General features: G+C 40.7%; 1 pseudogene; it reads right to left on the bottom strand.

Moving 5' to 3' along the window:
* Positions 1-770: 770 nt before the first annotated feature.
* The window catches only part of LOC122033911, a 90,548-nt pseudogene continuing 69,551 nt past the window's right edge, over positions 771-21,767 (bottom strand).

Here is a 21,767-nt window from a genome sequence, read left to right as displayed (position 1 = left end):
TCATAATGATATAAATAATTTAATTTGGGGTAAAGGCAAGTCATTTATGTCCCTGATTCATTCTATGGACATATGTCTCTGATTCGTTCTGTGGAGTAGCTAAGTAAGGTGTGACAATCTTCTTAGCAATTGAATGCTCACTGTGCTTGCTGTCGCATGAACCATTTTCCCTAATGTATGGAATTGATATTCTAATTTGGTCTTCGTGACTTGATCCTCATAAAGTCTATGTGACTTATTTGGTCTTTATGACTAATTTGCTCTGGTCTTCCTGACATGATCCTCATAAAGTCTATGTGACTTATTTGGTCTGTGTGACTAATTTGCTCTGGTTTTCGTGACATGATCACCTTGTAGTCTATGTGACTGACATGGTCTATGTGACCTTATAACCTTATGGATTGACTTGGACGAGTAGGAGATGTTGGGCGTTACAGGAGACGAAAGGGTTCGTCCCTTTCGCTGCTGCAAACGCCAGGGAGACGAAGGGGCGTCCTTTCTCCTTCGTCTTCCTCAACCTTCCTATAAGAGGAGCGTCCAAGCACAGATCCGAAGTGAGGGTAGAAGGTTTTTGCGAAGGTGATTAGAGAGCATTGCCAAGCTGTGAGGTGATCGTGTGTGAGCGTCAGAGAACGTCTAGAGGTCGGGATTTGGTTCGTGAAAGAGTTCGAGGAGGTTCCGTGAGGTGATCTTCTCGGCGACAGCAGCAACGACATCTCTGACGGTTCTTCAGTGATTTCTTCGAGAGATCACTGTGAGTGGTTACCGCTTTATTTAGTTTTTGTTTCATACTTTCTGGGCCCACAATCAGTCCCTTCATCATCCTTCTCATTGCCTTGCCCTGAAAGCCAGCTTATCTATCAGGTAGGTCACCATTGCTATCTGTTGCTTTGTTGGATCTTTGCTAGTGAAATCTCTTGTATAGTTTGTCCGAATGCTTTGTGATACGGTGTATCGATGTGGGGTCTGTGAGATGATATGGCATGGAGTCAAAGCCATAAAAGGGTCAAGAGTTATGCCAGCATGGAGGTCAAAGGTCTAGCCCTCGTGACTAGTCAAAAATTAAGCCAGCCTGGAGGTCAAAAGTCTTGCCTCCGTGGCAATGTCACCACGGGGGTCAAAAGTCAGAATTACAAGGAGGTCAAGATTCCGGTACACGTGGCCAAAGTCAAAACTTCAAGTGAATTACTGGTCAAACGACTAATTCACAAGTTGGACCGGGTCCGGGAATGGATCCGGTCTCTAAAGGGAATTGGAAAAGGCCCGACCCTCCCAGGACCAAATTCAATGGAGGACCGCTCACAAGGGTTAGGTGCAACCATAGATTGAGGGCGACTCAAGACCAGCTTATTGATCGGATGGATATACCGAATACGATTTACTTTGAACGAATGCAGGTCAGAGATCCGACCCAACATGCAGGTCGGGAGGATCATACGTACAGGTCGGGACGATCATACCATGGATAATAGACGGACAAAGGTCAGAGATCCGACCCAACATGTAGGTCGGGAAGATCATACGTACAGGTCGGGATGAGTATACCATGGATAACAGATGGACACAGGTCAGGGATCTGACCCAACATGCAAGTCAGGAAGATAATACGTACAGGTCGGGACGATCATACCATGGATAACATGTAATACCCACTAAGCTTGTAAGATAAATATATGAATGTGGGATTTTTCCTTAGAAAAATAATAGGAAGTGAGTTGAAGCAAAAAGAAATAAAATGAAATAAAAAGAAGAGAAGGTCAAGGATTGAACCATGAACCTCTTATATTATATTTCATAGAATTAATTAGTAGAAACCAATTGGGATAGAGAGAAGATGTTGATAGCAAAGGAGGGAAACTCATGATAAAGGTAAGAATAAAAGCTAGCCAAAAGAAAATAAGAAAAGAGCAAGAGAAGGGCAACTTGCCTTCCTTCTTTCTCTCCCTCTTTCTCTCTTCATTTTGCCGAAAATTTAAAGAGGGAATTAAGAGGATTCATTTCCCCTTATTTCATCATGAATGGTGAGAATAAATTAGGAAATAAAATAAATAAAATAAAAATAGAAAATGGGTTAAGGGAGAAGGAAAGCAAAAATCAATTTTGCTACCTCTTCCCCCTTAACATAAAAGGGAGCAAGAAAAGAGAAAGTTATTTTTCTCTCATTTCCTCATCCTCCCTCTTCCTCACCGAGAACACCCACTCCCTCTCCTCCATCTTCGGCCCCAAAGCTAAGGGTTTTCTCCTAAGAAAGCTAAAGATACAAGGAGGACTTAGCAAGGGAATCAAGGGAAAGGAACTAGAAGAAGAGGCTACTTCTTCCGTCACTATACCTTAGATCCACAAGCGAAAAGGATGTAAGCTTCCCCTCACCTGTGGTACAAGGCTTTTTATGTGATTTTCAGATTTTATAAGGATTAGAAAACCTAAGAAAGAATTTAAGAAAATTCGGCTAAAGAAAGGGTTTTCAAATCTAGGAAGGTTTAAACAAGTCCTTATTTCATGATATGTTTTCTATGCTATGTAGGAAGGATTTTCTTCATATTTTTATACCTAAATGATGCTTGATCAGAGAAGTACCTAACCCTAGAATTTCGGCCAAAAATATTTTAAAGAGGTTACAGAAAACATTGTTTAACCAAACTAGTACAAGATTTCCTCTATGAACAATTAAGGGTCTTTTATTGGTTTTCTTGCTTGAAAGTTACTTGGAACCAAAGGAAAATCCATTCATATGTTTCGGCCAAGAAAAGGGTTTAGGGTTAGGTAGACCTTTAAATTTAAGTAACCATGTTTGTAAGATAGAATATAGAGTTCTCGTAAAGAATTGCATGTTGAACATTGCTAGAAATTCATGAACTCTTATGTGAGATTTTCGGCTATGATAAGATGGATAGTTTAGAAAAGCTTAAACAAAATTCTAATGTGCTCAAGACCTCTGTGATATTATGATATGAAAGTTGTTTAATGCTCTTATGTTTAAATTGAGTATAGAAAATTAGTTACATGATATATGACATGTAAGAGCACAAGGGTCCTAGCTTGTTTATGGACCAACTTTGTATATGATGTTCTTAGTAATTTTTGCCATGAAACTTACTTAGGTTTTCCATGCTTTAGGCCACTTAAAACCTAGTTTAAAGATTAGTAGGTTTCGGCCATGAGGAAAAATAAAAGATAAAGGGAAAGAAACCTAGGAAGCCTAAGACACAATTCACATGTATGTTTATTATGCTTGTCTTTATACATGCTATGAAACTTGTATGATTTCTTATGCTTTTAGACTATTTGAAGCAAGTTTACATACTTTTGAGTTTTGTCCAAGTAGGGTTTAAAAGACCTAGAGGCCTTAGAAATGAAACCAAATGTGTTAAAAGTGCTTCTTATGAAAATAGGATAATGTGTTGATTGTGTCACATGCTTGTATAATTTTTCCATGACCTAAATGAACCATTGTATGTTTCGGCCATGAAGGAATAGATGCTCTAGAAACCCTAGAACAAGAATTAAATATGATTATGTCACTTTACATGGAATATGATAAATAGAAAGACAAAGTTCCCATGCTATATGTTGTTTAATGACCTAATTGAGGCTAGGGTAAGTTTCGGCCATACATGTTGTATAATGTTTTGTTATGAATTTATACATGATGTTAGTTCAAGTTCACATGCTTGTATGTTTGTTTTTATCCCTCATGATCACTTGTTAAAAGTTTGACCATGACATATGATTAAGGGCTTGAAGGACTTAGGAACTAGTTTAATATGCTTACTATGTTACTTGGAAAAAATGCTATAAATATGGGTTAAGGTTTCCATGCTTTCATGACATTTGGGACCTTGTTTATATACTGATAGGGTTCGGCCACATGAGTTTAAGGTCTTGGAGAACTTAGAAACCAAGTAAATCATACTTATAATGCTTCCTATGAAATTCATGTAATGATAATTTAGGTTTCACATGCTTGGAGGTTGTTTTTACCTAAATTGAGACCTAAGGGGTTCCATGATAGGAACCCAAGGGTTTAGGAAGCTTAGAACCCAAGTTAACTATGTTACCATGTTTCTTATGATAGTATAATCACATGATACACCCTTATGCTTAACCATGTATGCTTGTGATTTATACCTTTTTATGATATGATATGTGGATAGAGATATGCATATTTTAATGATATGTTATGTGCTTAGAAATATGCATGTTTTAATGATATGTTATGTGCTTAGAAATATGCATGCTTTAATGATATGCTATGTGCTTAGAATATGCATACTTTTATGATATGCTATGGGAGTAGAAATATGCATGCTTTAATGATATGCTATGTGCTTAGAATATGAATGTTTTTATGATATGATATGTGGATAGAAATATGCATGCTTTAATGATATACTATGTGTTTAAGTGATGCATACTTTCTATGATATGATGTATGCCTAAGTGATGCATACTTTCTTAAGACATGATGTATGCCTAAGTGATGCATACTTTTTATGATATGATGTATGCCTAAGTGATGCATACTTTCTTAAGACATGATGTATGCCTAAGTGATGCATACTTTTTATGATATGATGTATGCCTAAGTGATGCATACTTTTATGACATAATGTATGCCTAAGTGATGCATACTTTTATGCTATGCTATGTGACTAAATGATGCATTTTTATACATGCTACTTTACTTTGTAAGGCTTGTACCAAGGGTGGACTCCTAATCAGTCTATAGGCCTTGCTTTGTGATCTAGGCTAATAAGGGATGGGCTCCTTAGTACGTCCCTAGGCCTTGCTTTGTGATCTAGGCTGATAAGGGATGGACTCTTTAAGTATGCCCCTAGGCCATGCTTTGTGATCTTGACCTAGTTCCTAGTATGATTCAAGACTTGCTACCTTGGATATACTTAGGACGCGCGCATTTATGTTATGTATGTATGGTACAAGCCGGGGCCCTGAATATGTTGATATTATGTTCAAGTATATATGTAAGAAGAAATGGTTTTAAGGATCATGAGACATATACATGTTTTTCGGATACATGTTTTCAAAATCATATTGCATATACTTTATGATCATGTTGTGATAATGCTATGATTTATGATATGCCATGATTAGATATGACTATGATATGTGCCATGCTATGCTTTAAGGGATGAGATGCCATGATTAGATATGATTATGTTATATTTCATGCTATGCTTTAAGAGATGATATGCCATGACTAGTTGAGATCATGTTATGTTGATATATTCTTTGATTATGTAATGATTTTTGGTTTTAGTGAGTAGGAAAGGAACTTACTGAGCCATGAGTGCTCACAGCTTACTTTCCTTGTACCGCAGATAAAGGAAAAAGCTGGATGAGCTAAAGGAGCAACAGGAGAGGCAAGGAGATGTGTGTGGCGGTGGCTAGGCAACCAAATAAGAATATGCTTTAAGAACCTTTTAAGAATTACGCTTTGGTTTCGTAAATTGTAGTACTATATGGGTGACTTGATGTTATGTTTTTATTTATCTTGTTATCATGTTATGGAAACCATATTAGTGTAGTTCGGTTTTATTAATCTAAGAAAAAAATTATTTTTAAGTCTTTCGTTGTAGTATGTACGTAGAGTATCGTAGCCCCGTCCCTTAGGGTTAGCAGGGAGGGCGGGCGTTACATAACAGACGGACAAAAGTCAGAAATCCGACCCAACATGGAGGTCGGGAAGATCATACGTACAGGTCGGGATGAGCATACCATGGATAACAGACGGACACAGGTCAGGGATCTGACCCAACATGCAGATCAGGAAAATCATACGTACAGGTCGGGACAAGCATACCATGGATAACAACAGACGGACACAGGCCAGGGATTCGAGCCAACAGATGCAGGTTGGGGAGCTGACCCAACGTGTAGGTCGGGACGTTCACACCATGGATAATAGCCAACAGATGTAGGTCAGGGATCCAACCCAGAGTGCAGGTGGGGACGTCATACCCTGGATAATAGCCAGCAGATGCAGGTTGGGGGGCCAACTCAGTGTGCAGGCCGGGAATCAGTAGATCGGCAATATGTACAGAGTTCAAATGACGTAGACGAAGGTGGGACAAGAGGCCAGACACTACATGACAAATAGGCCTGCAAGGAATCGTAACCACCTGTCAGAGAGCAATCATCACATGTCAGGGAATATTCTAGCAGTGGGATGGCTCATACTCCTCTTGGTTCCTCCACTGGCCTATGAGAGAATGCCACGTGTCGACCACCGCCAGACAGCCTGACACCCGACAGTCCCTGACATTTGCCAGATTCCAGAAACCTCAGCCGCAGTATAAAAAGGGATGCTTTGTCCCTTACGCAGGTACGCTCACTCATCATTTCTCACTAGTTCTTACTTTTCGTGCTTTCTCTGTGATTTCTGAGGAAAAAGTACCTGACTTGTGCTTCGGAGGGCCTGACCCGGGGACTTTTTCCCTTGTTTCTGGTCTCTAACGACCGTGTGACTCGTCTGAGTGTGTGCAGAGCAATAACGCCGTCATCCTGAGTTTTCCTTCCCGTACAACTGCCCTTGTGCACCTGTCCATGAGGTACCTCGCTGATTCAGCCTCTCAACGACTTACCGTCATCATTTAGCACAGCAAGGCCCGCCCCCATCTAACTCAGCTTCCGGACGGGATCAAATTTGGCGCCGTCTATGGGAACACAACAACCTGATCCGGAACGTGACGATGGAGGAGTCTAGCCGCATTCACGTTACTATGACCGCTGGGGAGTATGAACTCTTCAAGGAGGCCAAAAGATTGGCAGCCTCAGAAAGACAGGCAACTATCTCGCGACCACGACAAGCCCCTGCTGATGCTTCCAAGGAGCCCCTGCCTATTTCAGATCGGGGTTCCAAAAGAAAGCAGCCTGAGGTGTTTCCTCAACATCCTTATCGTGAGCCGGGCATAGGATATTATCAGCCAGAGCCCCAAGTGCAAAGCCTAAAGAAGGAGCAACCTCAAGCATCTGTAGCTGAGAGTTCACAGCCTCGGGATTCTATGAAAGGAAAGGCCCTAGTCATACCTGAGGTATTCCCCGAAGATCCAGACGAGAAAGTACCTTTTCAACCAGGATTCTAAATGAAAGACTGCCTAAGGGTTATAGAGCCCCATCGATCGGAGAGTATGATGGGAGCAAAGATCCGGAAGATCATTTGCGAAAATTCAAAAACGCAGCCCTGCTGCACCAATATAGCGATGTTGTTAAATGCAGAGCTTTCCTGAATACTTTATCTGGTTCAGCCCTAAAATGGTTCGATGGGTTGCCTCAAGGGTCCATCACTTGCTTCTTGGATTTCAAGATAGCTTTCCTGCGCCGATTCGCTAGCAGCAAGAAATATCAGAAGACAGATCATTGTCTTTTCGCCCTAAAGCAGGGGCCGACTGAGCCCCTGAGAAGTTATATCAACCGCTTTAATCAAGTGGCTCAGGATGTCCCCACTGCCACTTTAGAGATTCTTATGAGCGCCTTCTCTCATGGATTGGGAGAGGGAGAATTCTTCAGAGATCTCATCAAAAATTCCGCTCGGAATTTTGATGAGATGGTGGAAAAAGCTGCTTCCTACATCAAGGTGGAAGAAGCACAAGTAGCTCGAAGGAAGGCCGAAAGACCACTTCCTTCCAATAACAAGCAAGAAAGAAGAGCGCCTCAACCAGCCCCTCAACCTCTACCACGAGTCCGGGAAGCCAGACCTGCCTTTCATCCCGGGCCGGAAATTCGACCTGCTCCTCGAGTTGCTGCTGTACATATCCCCCGACCAGGACCAGGGAGTAATCGGTACTGCACCTATAATAGATCCCGCACACATGATACTAATCGTTGTTTTCAGTTTGCTCGAGACTCTAAACGAGCTGCAGAGATGGGTTTGCCCCCGCCTAAGCTAGCGCCTCAGTTGATCAAGATGATGGAAGAACAAAGGATGGCAGGGCAAGCCGGATCATCTCGTCTCGACCTAGCGGGAATAAGCACTCAGCAGCCTGGTCGGGGAAAGGAACCAGAAGGATCGTGAGAGGTCGAGAACAAAGGTAATGCAGCTGTTAGAGAGATAGGCATGATCTCTGGAGGGCCGACCGACGGAGACTCAGGGAGAGCACGTAAGTCTCACGTTAGGCGATTGGAGGTTCATGCTGTCGGATGCAGTCAGGAGCAAGCTGCTGGCCATGTTCTTAGCTTTGGGCCTGCAGACCTAGAGGGTCTTGAGTTGCCTCATGACGATGCGCTCATCATCAAAGCCATCATCGCCAATAGTCGAGTTGCTCGGGTTTTTGTCGATACAGGGAGCTCAGTTAACATTCTATTCAGGACTGCATTTGAAGAATCTAATACACCCGCACAACTTTTCTACATCTGTGGGTTTACTGCAATGAAGTGAGCCTATGGGCGATGTCGGCAATATCTTTGGGCACCGAGCCCTCAGGAGCATGAGGAGCACATTTATAGTAGTAGACTCCTCTTCTTCTTACAATGTTATTCTAGGAAGGCCCGCCTGCATGAATTTATGGCCTTTCACCAAAAAATCAAGTTTCCTATGGGCGAGAGGTGGGTTGAAGGAGAGTTAGGTTTCGCGTTGCTATATCGACATAATCCGTAGAAGCCGAAATATCGGAGGATTCGGGATGGGAGGCGTTCATGTTGTTCAAGGATCCTCTTCCTATAGCGAGGAGCCCATCCCTTGGGAAGAAGTACAACTACATGGATCGGGACGAAAGTCGACCCGGTGGCGGCCATCTCTTAAAGAAGATTGAAGGTGTTTAATCCACAATCGGATGTCTTTGCCTAGTCTACTAAGGGAAGTGCTGAGCATAAGTTGCATCTACTACCCGACTCCCCACCATGAAGCAAAAAAAGAAATTTCTCGGTGACGTAAATAATAATAATAGCCGAGGTAGATCAACTCAAGTCCGGGAGGTTCGGTTTCCATCCCGGCACTCCAATGTAGTCTTGGTAAAGAATCCCAATAATAAGTGGAGATATATATAGACGACCTCAACACCCAGATTATGCTATTCTACGCCTGGATCGATCAAATGGTAGATTCCACGGCCGGATGTGAAAGAATATGTATGTTGGACGCCTACCAAGGGTATCATCAGATACCTCTAGCCCGGGAAGACCAAGAGAAGGTTAGTTTTATTACGGTTGATGGTACTTTCTGTTATACTATCATGCCCTTTGGCCTCAGGAACACCGGAGCCACATACCAGCGAATGATGGATAAAATCTTCCGAGAGCAGATCGGGCGAAATGTGGAAGTCTATGTAGACGATATACTCATCAAATCCCCATTGGTCGAAAATTTGATCAAGGATGTGGAAGAAACATGCAGGACTCTTCGACAATATGGGCTGAAACTCAATCCCCTGAAATGTTTATTCGGGGCTAAAGGAGGAAAATTCTTGGGTTACCTGGTGACCGAGCGAGGGATAGAGGCCAATCCGAAAAAAGTTCAAGTGCTCAAGGATATGCAACCTCCTCAGAATTTAAAAGAAACCTAGAAGCTGGTCAGCAGAATAACAGCCCTGACGAGATTCATTTCCAGATCTGTGGACCGGGCCGCTCCTTTTTTCAAGGTGTTAAGGAAGGCCTCCAAATTCCAGTGGGATGAAGAATGCACTAAAGCTTTTGAAGAGCTGAAGAAGTATCTGGAGACCCTACCCTCTCTTTTTAAGCCAGTTGTAGGAGAACCTTTATGGGTGTACTTGTCAGCCACCCCTGAGGCTGTAAGGGCAGTGCTCGTTAAAGAACATGACAATATACAACGACCAGTGTATTTCTTCAGCCATTTATTTAAAGGGGTCGAGTACCGATACACGGCACTCGAGAAGTTGGTTTACAGATTGGTTCTTATGGCTCAGCGGTGATGTGCGTAGATTATATACTCTTTTATGCATGTTTTTACGCACATTTACATATTTTGAGCATGCTTGATCTATGCATTTTTATACTTCCAGTTTTCCTTTTAGCATATTTACTCTTTTGGTTCGGAGATCTGCTTTTTGTGCATTTTCTGTACACAGGAGTCGATTTGGTGAAGAATCTACATCTTTGGGCAAGCCTTGGAGGAAACGAAGGGAGAAAGCACGAGTTGAGTGTACCTCACACGACCCTACAGTATGGAGCTCGGGCGTGTGGAGTTGGCACCAGAGAAGAGGAAGATGACATGGCAGTGTGAACCTCGCTGACGTAGTGTCAGAAAGCCAACCAGGAGTGTAAGCCTTACATGGCGTGTGGATCTACAGCGCGTGTGAGGTTTCGAGACCAAGCGTGTGGCCGTGTGCACCACATGGCCGTGTAGTATTTCCAGATGGCGAAGGGTTACGGCCGTGTGGAGTCACCTACTGCATTTAGAAGAAGGAACTGGACATGGCTGTGTGAATCTCACACGACCGTGTCACGGGGCCGTGTGGCGCCCGATTCCCTCCTCTATTTAAACCCTCCTTCATGAATTGAAAGGGGATCTCTCCCCCTTTGGGAGAAGGCAAGATTTGGTGGTTTCCTCCCAATCTTGGGAGGATTTCTGGGCGATTCAAGGGGAGCTCTTGATGATTTCGGCTCCGGAGCGAGGATTGGATCCGAAGACGAAGCTTCTTCGTAGATAAGTTTTCTCTTTCCCCCTTTTCTTGGTTTCTTGGATTGGGGATTTAAGAAATGCTTGTATTCTTTATTTCTTCGAGGTTTCTTCCTCGATTCATGGAGTAGATCTTGTATTCTAGGATGAAGGGAGTATTTGTATTATGGATTGATGTAATCTCTTATGGATTTGCCATTTTCTTGTTTCAATGACATTATCTTGCTTGTATCAATTAGATCTTGAATGATTAATGGTGATTCGTGCTTAATTCTCATTCTTGATTAATTGTTTGGATTTCTTAAGGACTTTGTAAAGATAAACTCTCACTCGATCATCCGAGGGATCCACGTGATAGGTGCAAGCCCGTGTAAGGACGTTTGAGAGACAATCTTGAAGAGGAAATAGGAATATTCAAGAGAGTAGGATGGATTTTGTGATTAGTTTCTTGTATCTTGATAGATTAATAAGTCGTGGGCTTCTACGTTGATATCCGAGGAAGGCATAGTAATAGGTGCACTTCTGTGTAAGGACAACATAGGTTCATGTCTAATTAATCCTATTTAGATACATTTCTCAGTCCTTAGCCGGTTGTCTACATGATTGGCAATTGAGGGATAAGAATTGGTGAACCATTTACATTCGAGAAATCCTACAAAGAAACCGAAACTCCTAGAATCTCCCTTTATCATAACCCAAAACACTAAATTCTTGTTTGTTGATCTTTAAGATTAGATTTGTTTACCTTTACTTTGCTTTTGAAAAGATTGGATAGTTGTTTAGCTAATTCGCATTGAGACGTTTCTAGTGCTTATTCGGTCTGTGGATACGATAATAATCTTTTATATTATACTTGCATTTCACACTTCTGCGGGAGGCGAACAAGTTTTGGCCATTGACCCCGCTATAACATTAGGAATTATCAATTGAGTTAGACTAAACATAACATTTGTTTTCCTTTCATATTGCATAGTTGTAACTAATCATTAGATTTTTGTTTACTTTCTTGTATAACTTACTTTCACTTCTTGTTAATTTTTTGTACAAATAATTTCTCATTTTGATTCTTCTATTTTTCTTTTTCGTCAAATTGCTATCTGCTATCTTGTTCTTGTGTATGCAAAGATCTAACTTTGTAGGGGAATTCTTTCCTTTTGACCCTGAGATTGATAGAACTTTCCATAAAAGAAGAATTCTGCAAAGGCGGATCAAGAACAAGAATATCTAAACATGGTGTGCAAGTCACTAGGAGATTATGGAGCTCCGAAGTCTGCAAAACAAATGGGAGCAATTGTTTACCTTAACATACAAGCAAGAAATTTTATACTCAAACCATCTTTTGTTTCCATGGTTCAGAAAACTCAGTTTGGAGGATTGGAGATTGAAAATCCTTATTCCCATTTGATGGAGTTTTATAGATATTGTTGTACTTTGAAATATGAAGAAGTTTCATCTGATATTATTCAGCTGCTTGCTTTTCCTTTTAGTCTGAAGGGTGCTGCAAAAAGATGGTATAATTCTCTAAAGTCTCAAAGTATCAGAACATGGGATGAGTTAGAGCAAAAATTCCTTGACCAATATTTCCCTCCAAGGAAAACTACTTATTTGAGAAGTCAAATTTTAAATTTTAAGCAATTGGATGGAGAAAAATTGTACCAAGCCTGGGAAAGATATTCTTCTCTTCTGCAGTTATGTCCACATCATGGAATTGAGAAATGGTTAATTATGCATTTGTTCTATGTTGGGCTTTCTTTCTCAAATAAGAATCAACTGGATTTAGCATCTGGAGGATCATTTTTGAAAAAAAATCTAGAAGAAACTTTTGAGATAGTTGGCAGAATTACGCAAAATTCCAATGATTGGGCAGAGCAAGATAGTTCATTCTTGACAATGGATATCATTAGAGAAAAGGATGATGTTGAAAAAGGGCTTATCTTGAATCAAAATGATTTCCAAACATTATTTCCTTGGTGTAGTGCATCATTATCAAAAATGTTTGGTGAAAAAGCATTTTCAACAGAAAAGGGGGTATGTCTTGGTGATCATAAGGAGGAAGATGTGTCTTTAGACAGTGAAGAGTTGTTAGAAGAAAGCTTGGCTGAGGAGGAGACTATGTTGATAGAACAAGAGCCAGTTTTTCCAGAAATAGTACCACCTCAACTTGAACTTAAACCATTACCCCCAAATCTTAAGTATGAATTTCTTGGGCCGAATTCTACTTATCCAGTTATAATTAATGCTCAGTTAAATGAGTTTGAAACAAAGAGACTGTTGGATGAGTTAAGGTTGCATAGAAAGGCCATTGGATATACAATAGATGATATAAAAGGGATTAGTCCATCTCTCTGTATGCATAGAATTTTACTTGAAGAGGGGTACAAGAACTCAATTGAGCATCAAAGGAGACTAAATCCAAATTTAAAAGAGGTAGTAAAGAAGGAAGTGATCAAACTACTTGATGCAGGGATTATTTACCCAATTTCGGATAGTGAATGGGTGAGTCCAGTCCACGTGGTTCCAAAAAAAGGAGGAATGACTATTATCAAGAATGAAGAAGATAAGCTAATTTCAACACGAACAGTGACGGGGTGGCGAATGTGCATTGATTATCGGAAGTTGAATAAAGAAACAAGGAAGGATCATTTCCCTTTACCATTTATTGATGAAATGCTTGAAAGATTGGCTAAACATTCTTACTTTTGTTACTTGGACGGATATTCTGGATTTTTTCAAATTCCGATTCATCCTCAAGACCAGGAGAAGACTACTTTTACTTGTCCTTATGGTACCTTTGCCTATCGTCGGATGCCATTTGGGTTTTGTAATGCTCCAGCCACTTTTCAGAGGTGCATGATGGCGGTTTTTTCAGATTTAATAGAAAAAATTATGGAGGTTTTCATGGATGACTTCTCCATTTATGGGAATGACTTTGATTCTTGTTTGTCAAATCTTTCTACTGTTCTAAAAAGGTGTGAAGATACAAACCTAGTGTTGAACTGGGAAAAATGTCATTTTATGGTTAAGAAAGGAACAGTTTTGGGGCATAAAATTTCAGAGCGTGGTATTGAGGTAGATCCAGCAAAAGTGGAAGTAATAGACAAATTACTCCCACCCATCAATATAAAAGGAGTTAGGAGTTTTTTAGGACATGCTGGCTTCTATAGACGCTTTATTAAGGACTTTTCAAAGATTTCCAAGCCATTAACTAATCTGTTGATTAAAGATGTTGAGTTTTGTTTTGATAGCGAATGTATTGAAGCCTTCAATAAAATCAAGAGTGCTCTTACAACAGCTCCAGTCATTCAAGCACTTGATTGAGATCTTCCTTTTGAAATAATGTGTGATGCTAGTGATTTCGCTGTAGGAGCAGTTTTGGGACAGCGAAGAAATAAGATTTTGCATGCGATCCATTATGCAAGTAAAACACTTGATGCAGCCCAAGTAAACTATTCTACTACAGAAAAAGAATTATTGGCAGTGGTATTTGCTATTGATAAATTTAGATCTTATCTAGTGGGATCAAGAATAATAGTATATACTGATCATGCAGCTATCCGGTATCTACTTGGAAAGAAGGACGCTAAACCTAGGTTAATCAGGTGGATTTTACTTTTGCAGGAATTCAACCTTGAGATTAGGGATAAGAAGGAGCTGAAAATGTAGTAGCGGATCATTTGTCTAGAATATCTCAAAAGTCAGAAAATGAGGTGGATGTTGATTTGCCTATTGATGACATATTCCCGGATGAACACTTACTAGCTTTATCAAGTGTGAAAACTCCTTGGTACGCAGATTTTGTGAATTTCCTTGCTAGTGGAGTGTTACCTCCGGATTTTTCTCATCAACAAAGGAAGAAGTTTTTTTCAGAAGTTAAGAATTATGTTTGGGATGAACCTCTCCTGTACAAGAAATGCAATGATGTGATTTATCGAAGATGTATACCTGAAGAAGAGGTGAGAGATATCCTGTTTCATTGCCATTCTTCGTCCTATGGAGGACATTTGGGTAGTTCAAAAACGATTACGAAAATTCTTCAAGCAGGATTTTATTGGCCAACCTTATTCAAGGATGCTAAGTTGTTTGTTCAATCTTGTGACCAATGTCAGAGAACTGGGAATATAACTAGAAGAAATGAAATGATGTTAAATTACATTCTTGAGGTTGAGTTATTTGATGTTTGGGGAATTGATTTCATGGGACCTTTCCCTCTTTCATATGGGAATAGGTATATTCTTGTGGCAGTAGATTATGTGTCCAAATGGCTAGAAGCTGTGGCATCTCCTACGTGCGATGCGAGAACAGTTATCAAATTATTTAGGAGTATTATCTTTCCAAGATTTGGGGTACCAAAGGCAGTCATTAGTGATGGAGGATCACATTTTATAGAGAAACAGTTTGAAAACTTACTTAGAAGATATGGAGTGAAGCATAAAGTAGCAACACCTTATCATCCTCAAACTAATGGGCAAGCTGAGATATCTAACCGGGAAATTAAGTCCATATTGGAAAAGACTGTATCTACTTCAAGGAAGGATTGGGCGTTGAAACTAGATGATGCTTTATGGGCATATCGAACTGCTTATAAAACTCCTATTGGGATGACCCCATTTCGATTAGTTTATGGTAAGCCTTGCCATCTTCCAGTTGAACTAGAACATAAGGCTTATTGGGCAATTGCAAATTTGAATATGGATTTAAAAGAAGCAGGGGAGAAAAGGAAGCTTCAGTTGAACGAACTTGATGAATTAAGGATGGATGCATATGAGCATGCTAAATCTTACAAAGAAAGGACAAAGAAATGGCACGATCAACACATTCTTCGTAAAGACTTTAATGTGGGAGATTTGGTTTTGTTGTTCAATTCAAAATTAAAACTTTTTCCTGGGAAGCTTAAGTCGAGGTGGACGGGTCCATACGAGGTAAAGAAGGTTTATCCTTTTGGAGCTGTAGATATTTGGAACAAAGATTTTGGGATAATTAACGTAAATGGTCAACGACTGAAAAAATATATTCATGGCACGAAAATAGAAGAGGTACAAAGGTTGTATTTTTCTGAACCTCGCCCTCCAGATTGAATTCTTTTAGCTAGTATAAGTTCATTTTGTTGGTTTTTACTTGTTTTTGATTTTGTTTTCAGGATTAGGTGCAAAACAAAGCCCGGCCGTGTTCTATACACGGCCAGGCAAAGGTTGCAGAGAAGGGAAGTGCTTGGGCCGTGCCACCCAAACACGGCCGTGTAAAGAATCCCGAGGAGAAAGATAAAGAGGCCGTGTCCCAGACACGGCCGTGCGAAGAAACCCGTGAAAGAAGAGGTTTAGGCCGTGTCTCAGACACGACCCGTGTCTGGAATCCAGAGAAGAAAGGGAAGGGGGCCGTGTCACCGACACGGCCGTGCGATGAGAAATGATCATGGCCGTGTGATATCACACGGCCTGATCCACATCTTCTTAAGGAATTAGGGCACGGGGTGGGGGCGGCACACTAGGAGATTTGATTTTCTTCCATGGAAAACGTGATTGAGGAGACTTCGGCCACAAGAAAAGGGAAGGAGAAGGTGGTTGCAAGAAAGGAGAGGAATGTTTGCTTTAAAGGTATTTCTAATGACTTTGGTATTGATTTCTCTAGTGATGAGCAACGGTATAGATATTCGTCTTTATGTAAACGACCTCTTTTAGGCACTAGGTTTCTTGATGTTGAAACTTTAGAAACTTTGGGGTTTAAGGATGATTTAGTTTGGCTATTTGAAAGGATAGGATGGAGTGGTTTAGTGAACATGAAATATCCTACTTATCCTAGAATTGTTTTTGAATTTTTAAGCTCAATAGAAGTTGATAATGTTCAAGGTGGGGGGAAGTGTAAATTTCGGTTGTTTAATGAAAATTATGAATGGACGTTGGGAGATTTTAATACTTGTTATGAGTTGCCAAAGAATGATGTGTGTGTGATTTTGCCCCAATTTGAGAATTCACATTTTTTGCAACAAATTTCTGAACAACCGTTATTTGATCCTCATAATTCCAGAGTTTTCCAAATTATCAATCCTATTTTTAAATATGCTTATTTGGTCATGAAAAACACTATATTTGGAAGGGAGGACAAAGAGGGATCGGTAAGACTTGTAGATTTGTATTGTTTGTGGGCAATGGTCGAAAATGTTCCAATTAATTCTGGTTATTTCTTTCTTAGACATTTGGCAAAATTAGGGAAATCAAATTCTACCACACCTATTATTTTGGGGGGATTACTTACTCAATTGGCCTTAGTAGTAGGATGTGATTTGAGTGAATTAGAGGTGGTGGAGAGTTCTTGTACGTTGGATTTCAATTCATGTTTAGCAATGAAGATGATTAAGCATGAAGAGCATGAATTTAGTTTAGTCATTAAAAATGGTTTCCCTTTAAAATTGCCCAATCATGATTTTACTACAATTCATAATAAAGAGAATTGGTGTTTAAAGTTAGCTAGGCAACAATCTAGAGCTTTGTCAACTTTTACTCCAAAAAATGTTTCTAAGGGTAACCAAGAGATTCATAGTTTTATGTTTCAAGAACTTAATTCTGCTTTAAAGAATATTCATAGTGATTTAGATTCAACTAATGAATTTCTTGAAGATAAGAAGCTTATGGAGGAGGAACTATTTAAAAAGCTACAAGATTGTTTCAAGAGTGAAAGAGAATTGTGTGATAAGATTTCTAAAATGATGAATGCTTATAGGGCTAAAATGGAATTTCATGAAGATCTTAGAGGTTGTATGAGATTTGTGCAGGATGATATTGATAAATTGTTTGAATATCATAATTTTTTCAGAAACGAAGTTAAATGGTTTGTTAAAGATTTTGCATCTTCCTTCCCCGATTTTCCTGATCTTCCACCTCCTCCACCATACTGATTTCATCGGGACGATGAAAAGTTTAAGTCTGGGGGGTGTTTTAGTTTTTGTTATTTTTTCTTGTTGGTTCTTATTTTCATTTCTTTTTGTTTTATTTTGCTTTTTTTTGCAATAATCATGGCAAAAAAAAAAAAATTTTGAGAACATCAAATCTTCACTTATATGCTTTCTTGGATTCAAGTGAAATGTTAGCATGATTATTGTCTTGATTCATGATGTTCGAATGATGCTAGTAGTAAACTTTGTGTAGTTCTTTTTTCTATCTTGGGAAGCATTAATAAGCTAAGAATCTTATGGTGATGAGTTTTAGTTTTGGTTCAACCTTAAGGATTTTATCTTCACTACACTTGTGCTTGATGCTTGAATAGTTGATGTCATTGAAATAGTCATGATTCATCTTGTTTGCTTAGTACTTGGTTTCCATGGTGATTTCTCAACTTTCATTTTGGTTACTGGATGAGGCTCAAATCATTAAAGCTCATTTGGAAAAATCAAAATATCCCAACATGTGTGCTAAAAGTACATTTGTGAATAAGTTTTGCACAATGCAAATACTTATAAAAAAAAAAAGGATATAAAAAATAGTTGTCATGAGTGGAATCTAGCAAGTCACCCCTTTGAGACCGAGTTAGGTTACTGGGGAAATGACTGCTTAGCTTCTCTTGAGATTGAGCACACCTTTGAGACCTTGGGTTAGTTGAGAAATAAGAACCAAGTGAATGGTGAGTAAGTGCCTATCATGGTTACTTGTCTTTCACAGAAACATTAGAAATTCAAATTGATGACGACTTGACTAGGACATGGATTGAAACTTGAAGGGTGTTGAGTTACTTTTACACTGCGCACAAGATTCTTATGCTTGAACCATACTTTACTTGTTTCTATGATCATGCTTGTTAATGAAACTTTTGATAGAGTTAGGAAAGTGCACTGGGTTTTATGAATGTGTTGTAGAACATATGAATCTAGATGCAGATTTTGCTTGAGGACAAGCAAAGGTTTAAGTCTGGGGGTGTGATGTGCGTAGATTATATACTCTTTATGCATGTTTTACGCACATTTACATATTTTGAGCATGCTTGATCTATGCATTTTATACTTCCAGTTTTCCTTTTAGCATATTTACTCTTTTGGTTCGGAGATCCGCTTTTTGCATTTTCTGTACACAAGAGTCGATTTGGTGAAGAATCTATCTTTGGGCAAGCCTTGGAGAAACGAAGGAGAAAGCAAGCGTGTGCCTCACACGGCCACCTGTATGGAGCTCGGAGCGTGGGAGTTTGGCACCAGAAGAGGAAGATGACATGGCCGTGAACCTCGCATGGCGTGTCAAGATTGATAGCCAACGCAAGCCTTACATGGCGTAGTGGATCTAGTAGGTTTCGAGACCAAAAAGCCGTGGTGTGCACCACACGGCCGTGTAGTATTTCCAGGTGAGAGAGAGGGTTCCGGCGTGTGGAGTCAGTCTGCAGCCTACTGGCGAAGAAGGCGGACATGGCCGTGTGAATCTCACACGACCGTGTCACGGGCCGTGTGGCCGATTCCTCCTCTATTTAAACCCTCCTTCATGAATTGAAGGGGATCTCTCCCCTTTGGGAGAAGGCAAGATTTGGTGGTTTCCTCCCAATCTTGGGAGAATTTCTGGGAGATTCAAGGGGAGCTCTTGACGATTTCGGCTCCGGAGCGAGGATTGGATCCGAAGACGAAGTTTCTTCGTAGATAAGTTTTCTCTTTCCCCCTTTTCTTGGTTTCTTGGATTGGGGATTTAAGAAATGCTTGTATTCTTTATTTCTTCTGGTTTTCTTCCTCGATTCATGGAGTAGATCTTGTATTTTAGGATGAAGGGAGTATTTGTATGATGGATTGATGTAATCTCTTATGGATTTGCCATTTTCTTGTTTCAATGACATTATCTTGCTTGTATCGATTAGATCTTGAATGATTAATGGTGATTCGTGCTTAATTCTCATTCTTGATTAATTGTTTGGATTTCTTATGGACTTTGTAAAGATAAACTCTCACTCGATCATCCGAGGGATCCACGTGCAAGCCCGTGTAAGGACGTTTGAGAGACAATCTTGAAGAGGAAATAGGAATATTCAAGAGAGTAGGATGGATTTTGTGATTAGTTTCTTGTATCTTGATAGATTAATAAGTCGTGGGCTTCTACGTTGATATCCGAGGAAGGCATAGTAATAGGTGCACTTCTGTGTAAGGACAACATAGGTTAATGTCTAATTAATCCTATTTAGATACATTTCTCAGTCCTTAGCCGGTTGTCTATTGCAAGAGAGAACCGGCAACTTTCTACATGTTTGGCAATTGAGGGATAAGAATTGGTGAACCATTTACATTCGAGAAATCCTACAAAGAAACTGAAACTAGAGGGGGGGGTGAATAGCTAGAGGGGGGGGGGGGGGGAATAGCTCGTCACGTTCGCTCGGTGGTCGGCGTTGCTTGTTCCTTCAAAGATGTGCAGCGGAAATACAAAGAAACAATCACACAACGCTAACACAGTTGGTTTACTTGGTATCCACCTCACAAGAGGTGACTAATCCAAGGATCCACACCAACACACACACCCTCCACTAATAAAACTCTCCTTTATGGTAACTACCAAGGGCGGAGAAGCCCTACAAGACTCAATACAAGAAGAGAGGGAAAGGATACAAGAAATACAAGCTTACAAGCTTACAATGAGTATAAACCCTAACCCTAGATTCTCTTCTTGGCTTTGATCCGCCTCTTGACTTGGAGAACTTCCAAGATCCTTCAAGAACTGGCGATCTGAGCTTTGTGAGTGCTGTGGAGGAGCTGGCGAGAGATCTGGAGTGAATCGGTGAAGAGATCCCGAAGACAACATTCGCCTGCGGCTATAAACCCGACGCAACGGTCGGATCCCGATCGATTCGAATGTTCCCAATCGATCGGGGAGGCTTTGGATCGATCCATGGATCTATCCAGCGCCTCATCAGAAACTCGGATCGATCCATGGATCGATCCGGCGCTATCGCGCAGGTCACTGATCGATCCAGCGATCGATTGGGACATCTGATCGATCCACGGATCGATCCGAGGCTCTGTCGCTTAGGAAAGGCCCGGATCGATCCCGGATCGATCCATCTCTGGATCGATCCGATCGATCCGACAAGTTTTGCCCAAAACCAAGTCCCAGCCTCTCAAACCAACATCCGGTCAACCTTGACTGTTGGTACATCATGCCTAGCATCCGTCACTCCTTTGACTGCTAGGACTTCCCACCAAGTGTCCGGTCAATCCCTTTGCCCCACTTGGACTTTTCTATTCATGCCAAGTATCCGGTCACTCCCTTGACCTACTTGGACTTCCATCAAATGTCCGGTCAATCCCTTTGACCTATCTCAGATTTCCTCGTGCCAAGTATCCAATCATCCTTTGACCTACTTGGACTTCCCAACACCGGATGTCCGATCATCCTTGATCCATCTGGATTTTCCTGCCCGGCTTCACTCACGGGACTTTCACCTAGCTTCACTCACTAGGGTTTTCCATCCGCCTAGCTTCACTCACTAGGGCTTTCACCGGCTTCACTCACCAGGACTTTCACCTAGCTTCACTCACTAGGGTTTTCAATCGCCTAGCTTCACTTACTAGGACTTTTCTTCCGCTTGGCTTCACTCACCAGGACTTCCATTCTACCTAACATCCTAGTTAGGACTTCCCAGTATCCGGTCAACCTTGACCTACTTGACTCTTCTTCAATCAATTTCTTATTGTCAAACATCTAAACTCAAACCAAGACTCACGGTCAACCAGGTCAACCTTGACCTGAGGGATGTTGCACCAACAATCTCCCCCTTTTTGATGTTTGACAATACCACAATAACACTTACAATACCACATGTAAGTTAGGCTAATCCTATAGCCTCAATCTTCATGCCACTAGGTGATGAACACATAAATTAAGCTCTTCATTCTCCCCCTAAGAGGGCACCCTCCCTCTAGGTAATGAAAGCCTAACTTACACCCATTCACAGGTCCTTTCATTCTCCCCCTATTGGCACACATCAACCCATCTTTGGGCACACATCAACCCATGCCCCAATTTTGGGTACACATCAACAAATCCATTTGTTGACGACTCTCCCCCTGAAGAGTTGCTCATCGTTGTTCACAACATCACTCGTTGTGATCAACACGATAATGAAGGTCCCATACCCTTCATTTATCCTTAACTTCTCCCTCAATGTAGACAAATACCCAACCTTGAGCATTTTCTAACCACTTGAGTTCCCACTTGAAATAATGAGG

Source organism: Zingiber officinale, chromosome 11B (genome assembly GCF_018446385.1).
Source record: "Zingiber officinale cultivar Zhangliang chromosome 11B, Zo_v1.1, whole genome shotgun sequence".
Taxonomy (NCBI): Eukaryota; Viridiplantae; Streptophyta; class Magnoliopsida; order Zingiberales; family Zingiberaceae; genus Zingiber; species Zingiber officinale.
Note: the sequence above shows the minus strand (reverse complement) of the source record. Positions and strands in the feature narration are given on the sequence as shown.